This window comes from Mustela erminea, chromosome 2 (assembly GCF_009829155.1).
Source record: "Mustela erminea isolate mMusErm1 chromosome 2, mMusErm1.Pri, whole genome shotgun sequence".
Lineage (NCBI taxonomy): Eukaryota > Metazoa > Chordata > Mammalia > Carnivora > Mustelidae > Mustela > Mustela erminea.
The window spans coordinates 14275096-14288365 of record NC_045615.1 but is presented as its reverse complement, the minus strand read 5'-3'; the positions used below and the strand labels follow the sequence as shown (position 1 = coordinate 14288365).

Below are 13270 nucleotides of genomic sequence, written 5' to 3'. Positions count from 1 at the left end.
TAGGTGATTGTTTCTGATATTCCATGGCTCTACAATTCTAAGAATTAAAAAAAAGAGACAGTCATGCATTTTGTTCATCAGGCAGAGCTTTAAGGCGCCAGGCCAAGAATACTACTCTGTGGCTATGAGAGAGGCCCCAAACTCAGACACTCAATTTAGGTACCCAATCCAGTCTCTTCAAATCAACAGTACCTCCTTATTTATTTATGTATTTATTTATTTATTTATCATTTTTTAAAGTAGGTTCCACGCCAAGTGTGGAGCCCAGCTTGGGCCTTGATCTCACGACCCTGAGATCACGACCTAAGCTGAAATCAAGAGTCGGACACTCAGCTGAGTGAACCACTGAGATGCCCCCAGTACCTCCTTATTTTTAAATACAACACTGCTAAATAAGCTTGGACTTAATAATTCAAAAAATTAATTTTTTAAAAGATTTTATTTATTTATTTGACACAGAGAGAGAGAGAGAGCCAAAGAAGGAACAGAAGCAGGGCAAATGTGTGAGGGAGAATTAGGCTTCTTGCTGAGCAGGGAGCCCGAAATGGGCCTCCATCCCAGGACCCTGGGATCATGGTCTGAGCTGAAGGCAGATGCTTAAGAACAGAGCCACCTAGACATCCCCCCAAATAATTCTTGTATTAATTCATGTTCAAGCTAGGAACTTCCAACTTATCCTAACACACAACACAAGGCATCCAACAATGCAGGTTTATGAAAACAGGAAGACAAGGGTCATGGCTGGAAGTAGGGAGGGTGTAGAGGGAGAGGAACATCTTGTATATATTGGGTATTTCAATTTTTTAAATTAATTTTTTAAAGATTTATTTATTTCAGAGAGAGATGGAGAGAAAGAGAGATAGATAGATAGATAAGAGGAGAGGAGGGACAGAGGGAGAGGGAGAGGAAAAGAGAGAATCCCAGGTGTGTTCCATGCTCAGAGCTGAGCCTGACTCAGGGCTCAATCTCACGACCTGAGCCAAAATTGAGTCAGACATTTAATCAATTTTGCCACCCAGGCACCCCTATACTGGATATTTTTAAAGATAAGTTCTAGAAACCCAACTCCAAAGTAGACTTTATTGGGTTATGCTATGAATGTGTCCCCCCAAAATTCAAATGTTGAAATCTTAGCCCCAAAGTGATGGTATTAGGAGGTCGGGCCTTTGGGAGGTGATTAGGTCATGAGGGTGGTGTCCCCATGAATGGGATTCTTGCTCTTTTATAAGAATTCCCAGAGAGATCCCTTGCCCCTTCTACCACGTGAGTTTAGAGAGAGAAGATGGAGGAAGCTGCTCCTTACCATATACTGAATCTGCTGGAACCTTGATCTTGGACTTTCCAGCCTCCAGAATGGTGAGAAATAAATGTCTGTTGTCCACAGACATTTGGACATGGGATTTTGTTAGAGCAGCCCTAAGAACGCACCAAAATAACTTTCAAAATTAAAAACCCAGTTTTGCTTTTAGCTTGACTGATGAGGTCTAACAATATCCTCAGATCTAGATTGTTCTTTTTCTCTCTGTCTCCTGATCCTGGTTCCTCCATGCAGGCAGGCCCTCCTTTCCAGGCAGCCTCAGTAACTCCGAGCACTGTTAATGCTCACTCCTAGTCTCACACTCCCTAGGGCAACCACTTTTTCAACTGTTCTTGTTTTGGGTTCTTTTGGTTCATCACTTTTAGAGTCTCTAAAATAAATGCTAATATAACAATATAAACAGGCTTAAATAACTGCTTCTTAGTTTTTCAAAATCAGTTTCTTTTCATGATCAAGAAAGATCAAGTCATTTATACCTTTTCTGTCCCAACTGAGTTCTATCACTATGCTTGGTTTCTCCTTCCCGGGATGACTTCTGCAGCCATAAAAAATATGTTTACTCTTCATTCTTATTCCACTCATTGTGTTTTTACTCTGTTTTATAAGACGAGGAATCCTCCGCTCTCCTCCTTCCTTCCGTCCCTCCCCACTTCCTTCTACTTCAAAGTTGGTAACAGCTACATTGTATTCCAAAACTATGGTGGAAGGGGAGTCCTCCTACACTGTTGGTGGGAATGCAAGCTGATGCAACCACTTTGGAAAACAGCATGAAGGTTCCTCAAAATGTTGAAAATAGAGCTACCTTAGGACCCAGCAATTGCACTACTGGGTATTTACGCTAAAGATACAAACGTAGTGATCCGAAGGGGCACGTGCACCCGAATGTTTATAGCAGCAATGTCCACAATAGCCAAACTATGGAAAGAACCTAGATGTCCATCAACAGATGAATGGATAAAAAAGATGTGGTATATATACACAATGGAATACTATGCAGCCATCAAAAGAAATGAAATCTTGCCATTTTTGATGACTTGGATGGAACTAGAGGGTATTAGGCTTAGTGAAATAAGTCAATTGGAGAAAGACAACTATCATATGATCTCCTTGATATGAGGAAGTGGAGCTGCAACATGTGGGGTTTGGCGGGTAGGAAAAGAATAAATGAAACAAGATGAGATCGGGAGAGAGACAAAACATAAGAGACTCTTAATGCCCCAAAACTACAGTGGGATTTTCCAAGATTTCTATATGTGTTGATTCTATAAGCTTAAAACCAGGAAGTGTTTATTTTCTACATTATTATGATCATGTAAATATTGTTCACTGATGTATAAAGCACCACACATAGGATCATTCTCTGTGGGTGTAATACCATCGTTATTTTGCCATTTGATGGAGACTGTGCCCAATACTTAGTTCAAGTAGATAATTTTTTACACTCCACTACCTGCTTTTATCATATCCTCAACTTTTTCAAACTTTGAATCACATTTCTATTGTGTTGTGGTGATGGTTATAATTTATATTAGTATATGTATTTTCTTTCTTTTTTTTCTGATGACTTTTACAATCTCTTTATTAAGTGTATTTATCCTATTTTTCCTTTATCCTTGGTATTCTGAAATTTCAACATGCCATGTCCAGGTAGGGACCTTTCTTCATCCTTTGAGCCTTTACTCAGAGGCTCTCTTTTTAATCTAAAGACTTGTGTCTTTCTTTAGCTCTGGTATGTTGTCTTACACTATTTCTTTGATAATTTCTCTCCTCTTCTTTTCCTTGTTATCTCTTTCCAGAACACTTGTTAATGTAATGTTGGCCTTCTGATTTGATCTCTCTTAAAATTTCTCTCATATTTTTCAAACTTTTCTTCTTTCTATGCTTTGGGGAAGAGTCTCGAATTTATCTTTCTATCCTACCATTGTACTTTTTAAATCTCAACAACCGTACAGCCAGATTTTTGAATTCTAAGAGCTCTTCCTTATTCTTTCTTGGCTCATTCATAGAATATAATTCTTGGTTTTACAGATTTCGCTTTGCTTGTGTTTTTAGTTTTCTTCTGTTCCCTGAATTTTGGGGTGTGTGTGTATGTCATTTTTTTTCCTGCTTGGTTTTTTTCATTTACAGTGCAAATATTTGTTTACACTTAATACCAAAGCAATAGACACTAAAATGGGAGTTCGGTGTATAGAACTAGTGTCATTGACTATCAGGCTTTTGGACAGGACAGACGGGGAGCAGACTGTTGGGGGGGCCCTACATGGAATTAAATGGAGGACTCGACTTTGTGGGAATGTTGCTTAGGGGCTGCCCTAATTTCCCCCCACATTGCATATAAAGTTGAGGACAACTTCTCTTAAAAAATTAAGAACTCAATTCCTGGCTAGGGAGACATGCCTGACTGTGACTATTCTGCTCACTATGCTGGTGAGGAGTTGCCGGGAGAGGTCACATATTCAACACGTAGGCTTTCATTTGATCCTGGTGTTCTCAGTATGACTTCGCACACATGTGCCCGAGTAACCTGCTATCTTAGAATCCAGAGTTCTTAAGGTTCTGAAGATCCCTTCATTTGTACCCTGGGCTGATGCATCCTTGGGTTCCTTTCCTTAGTCACTGTTCTTCCATCTGCTTTATGTCTTCCAGCAATTTATTAATACTCTTCAATGCTGACTCTTGTCTTCGTTCTTTTGGAGTTGTAGCTTTTAAATGATTTTACCATCTTTTTCATGAGATCTTAGAGGAGCCCAGATACTCATGTGTGCTTGGTACCCCACCCTGAGCCCCTCAATGTTACGTTGATGTTAACTTTGTGTTGAGACGACTCTGGATTTTCAATTGATTATGAATGTAAGGAGACTTTGAATTTACTTCAGAATCCTCTAGTTTAGATCTGGAAGGAACTTTGTACTTTAATGAATAAATCCCACCACCCATCTCCTACTTTCTTTATCAGTCATGGTTCAATCAGAGAAGTAAAACCAAGAGATATTCATTTATTTATGGTAGGAATTTGATCCCACGCAGTTGTGGAAGCTGACTGTTGTCTTTGTCATTTGAATTCTGCAGGAGAGATCAATGTAAAGCAGGGGAGAGTCAGAACAAGGCAGAACCCGGAAGCATGATATACAGCCCACGAGGATGGATTAAAACAAACCCATGTCCGTTCTTGTTGCCTTTGACCTTGATGGTGTGGATGTCCTGCTGAAGAAGATGGTGCCTTTCATCACAGAGGCAAACACACATCTATTCCGGGATACGGAGAAGCTGAATGAGGATCTGAGGGAAGGCAGAGAAGCTTGAGACTGACTGCTGCCCATACCAGCAAGCTGAGCCAGAAGGTAAGGGACAATGTGCATGAACCACCTGGTTCCCTGCACCAGCCTGCTGAGCATAAGAACAAGATGTCTTCTGCTTTACTGCTACCTTCCATTTTGGAGACCTGTGCCAGCTGGGAACTTAGAGGGAAGGGAGTTTTAGGATCCCGCTTAGTTTCATCAACTTGACACATTGTTGAGCCACCATTTTCAGACTTGAAAAATTAGGCTCAGAGATATGATGCGAATGTTCTTAAACTCTATAATTTTTTTAGTGGCAGAAACTTGGACTAGAAATAGGTCTCTTGATCATCAATTCAAATACTTTCTAAAAAGTTCCCCTTCCCTCATTATAGACATGACACATTCTTATTCAAAAAACTAAAAAAGGGCGCCTGGGTGGCTGAGTGGGTTAAAGCCTCTGCCTGCGGCTCAGGTCATGATCTCAGGGTCCTGGGATCAAGTCCCGCATCGGGCTCTCTGCTCTGCAGAGCAGAGAGCCTGCTTCCTCCTCTCTCTCTCTCTGCCTGCCTCTCTGCCTACTTGTGATCTCTGTCTGTCAAATAAATAAATAAAATCTTTAAAAAAAAAAACCTAAAAAATTAAAAGATCGACCAGAGTTTCATCATTTAAATTCAATCACTGTTAATATTTTAGTGTATTTCCTTTTGTTCTTTTTCTTATGCATATCTGCCAATACTTTAATTACTTTAATTATTACACTATATATAGATATATATGAATAGTTTCTTATGCATTAAAATCCTTATGAGTGTCATAAATTATAATTTATTTATTTGTCTAAAAATAGACATTAAGGATATTTCTAATTTTCTTGCTACTACAAATAATGCTGAGTAATACAAACAATGATGAGTATCCTTTGTATACATTTTATTCCCATTATACTTCTGGTAGAATGTTGCAATTGGAGCAAATACTCTGAAATTGCTTTCAACAAAGATCATACCAATTAAAAGTGTGAGAATATTTGTCTTCCTAAACCTTTGATGGCATTGGATATCATCTTTTAGATATCCCTTTTACCAATTTTTTAAAAGATTTTATTTATTTAGTATTATTTGAGAGAGAGAGGACAAGCAAAGGGAGTAGAAGGCAAAGGGGGTGGGAGAAACAGACTCCCTGCCGAGCAGGGACCCCCCCCCACCAACACAGGGGTCGATCCCGGGGTCCCGGGATCATGACTTGAGCCAAAGGCAGACACTCAACCAACTGAGCCACTCAGGCACCTCTTATTATCAAATTTTATCTTATCATTGTTTTAATTTAATTTGTACTGCTTTGAATACTTGAGAGGGTGAAAATTTCACCTGAGTTTGTTAATCTTTTATATTTAATATTGGTGAATTATTTATCCGCTTATCAATTGAGGATCTTAATTTTTGCATCTTCTCTCACTATATAAAAATCTTAACTCCTTGTTATTTTGTTTTAGACCCACTTTTCTCCTAAGCAGTTTGGTCCTCTTAGTCATAACCATGGCAGAACAATGGGACCCTGAGAACAGAAGCACAGCCATGTGGAAGATGGGGACAAGCCGACATTTAGAAATACTCTGGTCTAGAACTCTGGTTGTTGTTTGTTTTTTGAGGATGCTAGTATGAAGCCTGGCTGAGTCACTAGGTTTAACAGGTGATCCTGTGTCGATTAGCAAAGTTGGGAGGGGAACAGAGAGAGGACAGAGGCTGATGAAGGGCGCCTGCCCTGGGGCACCCCCAGAATCAGGAAAAGTGCTGACAAAGTGGATGCGATTTGAACAGTTGGAGAGTGTGACTCTGACAACTTAAGAGTTACAGGCAAGCACTGTCCTCAGACTTTGGGGGAAGCGTATTTGAAAAGTTCAGATGACAGATGGAGGCAATATACCCTTCCCGAGAATGAAGGAAGCTGCTCAAAACCAAAATTATGACAAATGCATGTAAGAGGATCCTAAAAACTTAAACCTGGAGGAAGCCGCCAAAATGTTTTGCTTTTCAGTGCAGGGAGAGCAATGGGAAGTATGTTTGGGTACAGAGTTTAGTCTCTGGTGACCAGCGAATTTTCTACATACTGAATGGGAATTGATATTCTCATCTATACAGCTGGTGTATATCACATATCTCACATATATTGAAAACAGAGAAGTGAGGACATAAAACACACATTATTAAGGCAGGGGTGCTTTCTACCCTGATCTGAAGTAGGCTTTGTCTATTTTGGAGGGGCTGTCAAGGAGAGGGGTTCTGGCCAGTGTTGGAGTGTGAGAGAAGTAGATAGGATAAGAAAGGGGATTTTGCTACAAGTCGCTGTAGGCTATATAAATTCCTTTTACCATTCCAAGAGACCTATTAAATAAGCAGTGGTATCCCCTCTTGTTTTGTATAGTCTAGTGAACTGTACCTTTTGGTAAGGAGTGAACTACCAGTGTCTCACGAAAGTTGTGTCTTCCTCAAGACACTTTTTGGACTTACTACTTTTTTTCTTGAAAAAGCAAATTCCGAAAGTTTTCATTATATATGGTAAATAGGATTAGAAAGGAAAACCATTCCGTTTTATCTTGAAATAAAAAGCCTAGATATTAATCTGAATTTTGCCTTCAACTTGGGTGTATATAAAAGTAAGATATGGAAGTGTATAGCTTTGTACTCTCTAAGGCCTTTGTGTTCATTTATTTGAACTTCCTTCTAGGGAACTTCCTTTCCACTTCCTTCTAGGGTCTGAGTTTTCTTGTCTTTGCCCTGCCGTTTCCTTTGCTAAGAATAAGTCCCTTCCTGCTCTTCTCCATCTAGGGAACTCCTACACCTACTCCAGGAGCCCACTCCCTTATCACCTGCTCTGTGACAACATCCCCTGCTCATGCAGGCATAATGACCTGCACTTTTCTTAATGGACAGCTAGCACATTGGATTATTAATAGTTTCTATGAGATTATAAACTCCCCGAGGTCTCATTGCTCTCTGTATCCTCACCATCTTGCCCAGAGCCTGCCAAGTATATCTAAGTGACTGAAGCTTGAAGCACAGATCGTCCTTTATGGTGAATGGACTTTGGTTCTTTTTGGTTTTCTATGTGGAGGGACTGAGAGGAACATTTCCAGGCTCCCTTCGCTCTGCTCCTACACTCAAGTCTCCTCAAGGAAGGAGGAAGGAGCCTCTGATTAGCCTGGGCTCCTTGGTCAGACTTTCTGTCTTGACTGAGGGGTAAGTTTGATTCTGGAGGGAAGTCGGAGGAAGTCCACTGCTGCCCTGTGCTTGAACCAGCTGTATCAGTAATAAGCCTGACAAGCTTGGTCTGGCTGACTCCCTCTCTCTCTCTCTCTCTCTCAATTGGTTCCCGACTCAGGACTGGAAGAAAGGCATCATCTATTGCTCCCCTGCTAAACCCCCAATGCCTGACATTTGTACAGTGCTTTTCAGTTTACAAAGCACTTCCACATCCGTTATTTCAAGGGTTGTAAACAAGGTAACAAAGAGCTGAGCAAGTGATTAATTCCAGTTGGGGAAAGCACAGCTCACACAGAGCGGCAGGTCTGTAGGCCTCATTCAGCACAGATGTCGGGCTGGAAGGTCTCTGAATTCTGCCCCTTCCAAACCTTTATTGTGTCTGGCAGAGGACATTAGCCCATTTCCAGAATTTGCCTTACCTACTGCCTAGTTTGCTTTTCGGATCCACTGTACATTTCATGCCTGTCCCCCCGGTTTCTGACGTCTATTAGTTATGCACTGGCATGGCTTTGTCAGTCCCTTTGGGCATGCTACTGTGACATGACCTAGAATCCTTATGAGTCAGGACCTGTTAATCCCTCTCTAGGATAGCGCTCAGTGACTACTGCTCCTTTCTCCAATCTTGCTGCCAAAAAAAATGAGCTGGCACGGCTGGCGTCGAGCTCTAATATTCTATCATCATTGGCCTTGATAGTTTAGAAACAACTGGATCTCTTTGCTCAGTCACAGCAAAGGCCTCATGGCATCAGTGGCACTGTCACACTGAGGCACATCCCAGGTGACTTTGCAGATGCCAGCCGTCTTCCCAGGATGTGGGTCCTTCAATAGACACTGCACTGATGCAAGTGTGTTAAAAGGCATTTTGGAACAAACAGCTTCCACAGAAGTGCCAAATTCTAATTGACATTGTTTTTCAAAGTGTTAGAATAGAAATTGAATTTCAAGGCAAAGGGAAAAAATTAGAATTGGGAGTAAAGAAAGTGAATCTGCAAGCAGAAATGAAATGAGTCAATCTAATTTCAAAGCCTGTCCTGAACCAAGGGTACAATAACAGTGTTTGTGGAAAAAGAGAATCTAATATTTATAAGGGGTTCAACATCTAAGGGATGATAAATTGCACTTGAGAGGAAATGCTGCATTAGATAAATTTTATCTTGACACTGAGCCCTTTAACATGCCTGTAGAGCTTGTCTCGTACATCTGCTGTAGCCCACATACCAGCCTGTCTCTGCTAGTCACCGAAGGGTTATTTTGCTGAGAAAAATCTGTTTGACTTAGAAGCTGGAAGAAGGGAGAGGGAAGCTCAGAGATTGGAATCTAAATGAGTAACAGAAAAACTTCAAATGCCACCATGGCAGGGAAAAGATGAACAAGTCTACGATAATTGACACCTCTTCTTACAACCAATTCCATTCTACACGATCTCCAAACACATTCTTGGCCTGGTTTAACAGCAGTTATGACTGTTTGGCATCACAATAGGGACTGTGACAAAGGAAATTGAATCAGTGGAGTGCATTGTTGGGTGAAATTACCTGTGGAGATACAGACCCATGGTGATGGGACATGAGGTGGTCCTGTTTCACTGTGGGCCCTTAGTAGTAGTCCTTCTCTGATAACTAAACATTGATGGGGCAGGAAGGAAAAGGAGGAGTAGACAGAGTCCCAGGTTGGGACTATATAGGTCTGGATGGGTGGGGAGTAAGGGGCTGAATGATATCACACGTATGGGCACGCCGCTGTGCATACATGCGTGCATGTGTACTTAACAGAGGGGGTAGAATGAAAACCCAGATCTAACAGGTAGGGTGCTCAGTTGCAGTCAAGTGAGGTTATGGTGGTATTTTCTGCTACCGCATCTTCATGATTCAGCTTCTTTAGCTGGTGATTGACCTCCACAAGGGACATGTAAGACAATGCACTTAAGGCAAATTGTGCTTTTAAGATAATCCAAGTAAAGGTTGGACATTAACCAGTGTTTGTTTAATATCAAATGTAATAGTTTAATATGAATGCATTTTAATTTTACATATAAATAATGAGATGATTGTGATATTTTCATGCCTTGTAGGTATTTAATTTGACACTACAGATATTAATAGATCTGGATTTGAATCCAATTTCCACATTACCTTGGGAGCTTTGAGTTCTTTGAGCCCTCAGTTTTATCACTTAAAAAATGGGGATAAAATCTACCTTGAAGACTGTTGTGAAGATTGCATGAAAAAAATTTGTAAAGGACCTAGAACAAATTAGGTGCTCATTAAATTCCATTTTCTCTTTCTACAGTCTGGATAAATTAAATTTGATCTTTTTAAAAGAGGAAAGTATTATGCTAGATTTTTATTTCAAAAAGTCACTTTTGGTTAACCTTAAATATTTGATCAATGCACTTAGTCCCAAATCTTCAAAATAAAAATGATCAAAAATATAATTCTTTTGGAAATAATAGAAAATTTGAAGAAAAGTTTCAAGGATAGGAATAGCACAAGGAATAGTACAAAGAACTAGTACAAAGAAAACCTGATTGTATTGTATTTTATATGGATTTACCTATAATTAACATTTTACCTTACTGGCTCTCTCATTTTCTCTCTCTTTCTCCATATGTTTGTGTGTGTGTGTGTGTGTGTGTGTGTGTGTATTTTTTTTCTGAACCATTTGAGAGCGAGTGGCATACATCTCAGAACTTACCCTTCAATATTTCAATGTGTATTTCCTCTTACCTTACCATAATACAGTTATCAAGTTCAGCAGAGTTAACATTGATAGAATATTTTTACCTAACCTACCATCCTAATTCCAATTTTGTCTGTCAACCCCAAAATGTCTTTTTTTAATTTTAAGATTTTATTTATTTATTTGACACACAAAGAGAGAGATAGCACAAGCAGGGTGAGGAAAGGGAGAAGCAGACTTTCTGCTGAGCGGGGAGCCTGATGTGGGGCTCGATTTCAGGACCCCGGGATCATGACCTGAGCCGAAGGGAGACACTTACCTGACTGAGCCACCCAGGCACCTCTCAATAATGTCTTTCATAACACATTTCGTTTCTTTGTTTTCTGCTAGTATATACACACACACACATATAGTGTATATATATACATATATATATATGTATATATATATATACATATAGTATACTATCTATAGACATATATAGTATATGTCTCCTTTAATCTGATTTAATCTGATTAACTAAAATTTTATCTTATCATTTATTTAATCATTGATAAATTACATACATGGATGGCTAGTGTAGCTATAATTTAATTACAGGGCAATAGAATCATCAACATAGCAATAATTTTAAACTCCTCTACCCAGCTTTCTTGTCCTCTGTAATCTGCCCCACTTTAATTTCCTATATGCTGCTAAAGGTAGCAATTTACAGCTGGAAAAACACAAGCCTGGGGCAGGAGTTTTGGGTGTGAATTCTAGCTCTACTGCTTGTTGACTGCATGGTCTGAAACAAGGTTCTTAACTTCTAGCTTCTTCCAAAAAAATTGTAGCCATTCAGTTAATAACTGAGGAGCCAATAAATAAATCTAGTTAATAGGTTTGTTAGGAAAATTAAATGCAATTATTTGCCTAAATGAGCCCGCAAAGATTCTTGGCACATAGCAGTTTCTCTGAAAATGTTTATTCCTTTGTCTTCCTCCTGTCAGTGTCAGGTTGTTGCTACATTCATTGCAGCCTCCTTAACTTTGTTCATACAGACTCCAACCTCTGCTTTGTCTTCCCCTCTCTTTGAAGCCTACCCAAAGCCAGAGTATTTGCTAAAATTCAGCTCTACTTTTTAACGTTTTATTTATTTATTTGACAGAGAGAGAGAGAAAGAGAGAGAGAGCACAGCAGTGGGGAGAAGCAGACAGAGGGAGAGGGAGAAGCAGGCTCCCCGCTAAGCAAGGAGCTGGATGTGGGGTTCAATCTCAGGACCCTGGGATCATGACCTGAGCTGAAAGCAAAAGCTTAACCGACAGCCACCCAGGTACCCCTGAGCTCTACTTCTTTAAAGCCTTCATGAAGCCATCATTAATCTCAGTACTCCCTCTATCTTTAAAACCCTTATGATTCTTTATTGAAATATCTTCCTTTGTAGTTCTTAACTTGATGAGCACTCCACTGCCCCACTGTTGATGTCATCTATGATGTCACGAGGGTGGTGGCCATCAAGATTGTAATCCGTAGACTGGGTAGCCTCCAGGATCTCTTCAATGATTCCAGAGAGTTCTCTGGCTATCGATGCTGCACTGGAGTGCCTGGCTGGCTCAGTTGGTAGAGCATGCAGCTCTTGATCTTGGGGTTGTAAGTTGAAACCCCACTGTGGGCATGAAGCCTACTTAAAAATAAATAAGTAAAAAAAAAAATAGGGGTGTCTGGGCGGCTCTGTTGGTTAAGCATCTCTCTTTGGCTTAGGTCATGATTCCAGGGTCCTGGGGTCCAGTACCAAGTCGTGCTCCCTGCTCAGTGTGAGTCTGCTTCTCCCTTTCCCTCTGCCCCTGTTTTCTCTCGTGTACTCTCTCTCTAATAAATAAATAAATTAAAAAAAATAGATAAACAATAAAATTAATAAAAAGTATTGGTGTCACATCTGTTGGGCAATATTGACAATCTCATCATAAGTGATTTTCCATGGTGCTTAATGTTTTTCTGCTTCTTTCTATCTCTTGGTGGTTCCTTGAAGGCTTTGGTAATCAGCACCAAGTCAGAAGGTACCGCTTCAGTCTGAGTCTGTCTGTTCTGAATGGTCAGTTTCATTGTAATCTTCAGGCCCTTCCCATCACCTCTTGCCTTGGCGATATCATCACCAAACTTTCTTGGAGACAGACCCAGGGGGGCCTGTCTTAAGGGCCAGGGCGGTGGCAGTGACTTCCCCACCGGTGCACCTCAGGTATATGACTTTGATGTCCCTGAGGTTGAACTCAGGCGGCATGGCGGAGGCGACAGGTGTCGGATGAACCCAGATTTGGGACAACAGAGGAGAGTTGCACCTAGGTGTCCTCCCAGCCAAAAGCTGAAAGTGAATGAATGAAAGCATAAAACACTAACATTGAGGGTCCCAATAAGGCCACAAACACAGACGCTCTCACATAAAGAAGCAAACACATTACAGTTACTGAGAAATGTTCTATGCCTGGTGCTTTCCCTGCAGAGTGATATGAATCCTCGCAGCAGGGGAGGTCGCCTTAGTCCCATAGTCCCACGCGGAGGTCGCCAAAGTCCCATTTTACAGATGAGGAACCTTTGGTGCAAGGTCACAGAGCTAGAGAATGGCAGAGCCAGATTTTGAACCTGGGGTTGGTTCCATACTTCCTTTTATATTGGATAGTCACCTATGCTGAAATTTATGTTAAGAAAATACAGATTTTTGACCCACGTGTGACAAATTCACATTAAGTTTTAGAGAA

The 13270-nt window shown here is 40.5% G+C and overlaps 1 pseudogene; it reads right to left on the bottom strand.

Annotated features, from left to right (window-relative positions):
- Positions 1 to 11964: 11964 nt before the first annotated feature.
- On the bottom strand, positions 11965 to 12828 carry LOC116582949 (annotated as a pseudogene).
- Positions 12829 to 13270: the final 442 nt, after the last annotated feature.